This window comes from Triticum aestivum, unplaced genomic scaffold, assembly GCF_018294505.1.
Source record: "Triticum aestivum cultivar Chinese Spring unplaced genomic scaffold, IWGSC CS RefSeq v2.1 scaffold222369, whole genome shotgun sequence".
In the NCBI taxonomy this organism is placed as follows: domain Eukaryota; kingdom Viridiplantae; phylum Streptophyta; class Magnoliopsida; order Poales; family Poaceae; genus Triticum; species Triticum aestivum.
Window position 1 is genome coordinate 1 of NW_025238943.1, and position 4058 is coordinate 4058.

Sequence of the window (4058 nt, forward strand, 5' to 3'; positions counted from 1 at the left end):
TGCGGGCGCCGTCGGACCTTCCTGAGGGGCATCGGGTACACCCCTTCCCCACTATCCCTCGCGTACCGGGGGAAACCTTAGAACTTGTTCGGGCAACAGCAGCGGCATCGTCACACTCCCTCTTGAGGGTGTTGCTTGGGGCGCGGCGCTTCGGGATGCTGGGAGCGTGGTGGTACTTCTTTGGAGGGTGCAGCGGTTGCGGGACTTCCCTTCTTCGTTGATCTGCCGTTGTCAGCATTTATTTCTCTTTCTTCTTCTTGTTTTTCTTTTGGGCTTATCTGTGCTGCGGTCTCAGCGAGTTGGATGTATCGGATGTTTGCTTTATAATATAAAGCTGGGGGAAACCCTTTTTCGTTGAATGGCTGCTATGCTATGAGAACGCTTGAAAAGGTCTTAACATCTTCAGTCTACTTTATTATATATCTATCTAGGTGTTTGAGTATGACCAAGTACGTACTACCTGCATGCCTAGCTCGTGTTCCCACGTACTCTATATTCTATGCTTTCACCTATCACACGCGTTTCTTCAACCTACCATGCCATGAGTTTGTATATATAGGACCCGGCATGACTCATATCTTCTCTTTTCAAACATATTCTTTAGTTAATTGTTGCTCTAACACAATGATGTAAGTACCCATCACTTCTCACCTTTTTGTGAATGACACTTGATTTTCTGACAATTATTCTTTACTAATTTTGTTTGGTACAGAAACGGTTCATTAACTTGTATTAAGCGACATTTACGTGTAATGATACTTGCATCTGTTTGATTTTGGAGAATGGTGACAAAACACTTTAGTGATTGACTGTGGCTCTTGTTATCTATTTCCCATGTGGCTCTTCTTATTTTTGATCAAGCAAAATGGGTATTGTAAGTTCATGCTGATTGAAAGTTAATGTGGCTGGTTGTAAGTAATGATGAGTTTGGTTGAGTTGCTTTTCTGTAAGTACATGTCTGTACATTTCTTGGACTATTGTGAAATAAAGCACTTTCTACAATTTCCAAATGTTGATGTTATCTACGCACACTAACTATGAAGCCATGTGCAACATATTTCATATTGTTATCTTTTTTGCAGGGAGTAAAAATTTGCATATAACTTGAGTATATCTCAGCCAATCTGGTCTCTTCATAAATGTAATGATGATGCAACGCGTGATCCTCCATGGTTTTTTAAAATTGAAATCTTTTTATAAGTTGCCTAAAACTGTTTCTCTCTTTGTTGTTTTATTTATTCATCACCTAACATTACTTCCCATTTCTCTCAAGATTTATATGCTCAATGTACATGGTAAATGGCAAGTGTGTGGTGAGCTTGTATAATGAATTTCTATCTGGTAAATGCTGGTTGCTGGGTATGTATAATGTTGTCCCTGGTGGGTGTGTGGATTTTTGTTCCTTCCAGATTACTTGATATAGGCTACTTGGTAAATGTTTACTGAGTCATTTTTTGTTTAAGCTACATCTGTCATTTTTCATTTACCTCAGCAGATGAAACCCACCGTTTATTATTACTTGTATCAGGAGACTGGAGCTATCTCAAAACTACTTAAACTCCATCTCCTTTACCATAAAAAAATTACTTCATGTACGTTGAAGATTATTGAGCATCAAGACTTAAATAAACATCTTGGTACAAGAAAAGCCAAGCAAATTGGAAAAATCAAACTTGGATGTTGGATCTCTGAGTTTGGAAAAATATAAATATAGATTCATGCATAAGTAATGAAATTCAGTATTTTTGTGTTTCCATGTATTTTAACATATTGATTAGTAGTGGAGGTCGTGTGTTGCACGTGCACGCTTACTGTAGTGTTGTATGGTCGGTCGGACAAGGGAACCCAGTTGTATTTTAACATATTCTTATCCATTATCTAAACCCTTTTTTTACAGTCTAGGATAATACAAAGTGAGTCATTTGTTCCGCTGAATTTTCGCAGGCTGAATACACCATTTTACCAATTTCAAATTTCATAAATGTGTGATACAAAAGCATTACTTCTTGAGTTTAATGTCAGATTTCTCTGCCATAAATATATTCTGCTTTTAGGAGAGTTGTGATTTTTGTTTCTTGAAATTTAAAAGCTGCAATTTTAATTAGTTGTGAATTTGTGATCCAGCTGGAAATCAGGTAGTTGAAAGCTGACAATTTTAACAGAGGAAGTTAAAGGCTTTTTTAGAGGGAGTTGAAATGCAGCTGGGCACTTGGATCTACGTCACAAGGTATGTGGATTGTGGTAGTCTACTTTATGTCTTGTAGACCGCGTCGATACTGGAGGAAAAGGAAAGGAAACGCGTGAAAGGTCATCAGGCCAACAACACAGCCCGGTCTTCAGATGTTCAGTCGATCGATGATTATCATATATACTCCTACGTGTCTGAGTATGACCAAGTACGTACCAGCTGTATGCCTTTCTAGGCTTCCACCTACTACGCACGTCTGTTCAACCCACCAGGGCATAGCATGTAATATATAGGACCCGACACAACCACCATGGGAAGCAAACACAATCTCCGCTCAAGGACCAACACAACAACACCTGCACTATAATCTCCTCTGCTATATCTCCTTGCAGTTCAAACCTCAATGGCTGCCACCAGAACCATTCTTCCCGCCGTTGCCGTGATGACCGTCCTAAGCACCGCGTCTGCAGCAATCTACAACGTGGGCGAGCCGGGCGGCGCATGGGACCTCAGCACCAACTAGGGCACTTGGGCGTCCTCTAGGAAGTTCCAAACCAGCGATCAGATCGTCTTCAAGTACTCCCCTCAAGCACACGATGTCCTTGAAGTCAGCAAGGCAGACTACGACTCCTGCACCACCGCTAGCCCCGTCACCACCCTCAACTCCGGGAATGATGTTGTCACCCTCATCGCCACCGGCACCCGCTACTTCATCTGCGGTTTCCCTGACCATTGCGCGGGCGGCATGAAGGTCAAGATCGATGTCATGCCAGGCTCCTCTTCAGCACCCGCACCGGCCATCGGTCCAAATGCAAGCAACGCTGCCCCGCCAACACCTGTCTCCGCTGCAACCAATGTGGAGGCCATGGGGCTTGGCCTCGTTGTTTTGCTTGCCATTGCCGGCCTCATGGCTTGAGTGCATCTCGGCAGTCGCAGGCACATGTGTACGTTATTGTATAGAGATGTACTTATTACTAGCAACTATCTGTGTGTATAGTCAAGTAGTTATGTGAATTTTACGTGAGAACTAATTATATTGCAGCCTTCAATGATTTCTTTTACACCTTCACATACACCTTTCAAGTTTCAATGACAAAAAAAGTCACAGCCTCCAACTTAAAAGGCCAACGTTGAACAAATTCCAATATTCAAATCAAGAAGTAAAGCTTTCATACCGTATACAGTTAATTAAGTTAACATGTTTTAAATTACATCCAGGCAAAAAACATGATAGGAATTGTAAAATGCATGTTGAGCCGTACAATTGACCCACAGTGCATCATCCTGGACTGCAACATAACATCACCGAGTGAAATAATATACTGTGTGATGTATTATTAAACTGAATTAAATTTTACAAATATCCGCTATGTCTTGGCGGGAATGTCTCTCCTACCATTTGGCATGACTGGTGAGCTATCTAAAAAATGAGCAATAGAATTTCTCTCCTCGCACCCAAACTTGTAATTAAAATTTCAGCACTTTGCAGTGATTTGAGTAATTCATTCACATGGGGATCCTCTCCTTTGGTGATTGTTCATGGAAAACCTAGATGTATCATGGTGACAAGGACTAGTTTTGATACTAGTGTTGGATACATACAATTAGCACATTTAAAACTGCTAAAATGGAGTTTTCAGCCTGCAATTCAACTAATATTTTATCTCAAAATGAAAGGTCATATTTATCTTGGCAGCAACAGTAGAAATTTGTATTGGATCACTGTCTCTATATCATATATATTCTCCAAAAATTCGAAAATAAATCTTGAAGTGGCAAAAAAAGGAAAACAATTTGGCACGTGTGCAAAGATGTATTTTACGCATGTGTAAAATTTCATTATGAGATACTTTAACGTGTCATTTAAAAA

General features: G+C 40.5%; 1 pseudogene; it reads left to right on the forward strand.

Moving 5' to 3' along the window:
* The first annotated feature begins 2591 nt into the window (after positions 1-2591).
* On the forward strand, positions 2592-3104 carry LOC123176672 (mavicyanin-like; annotated as a pseudogene).
* The last annotated feature ends 954 nt before the right edge of the window (positions 3105-4058 follow it).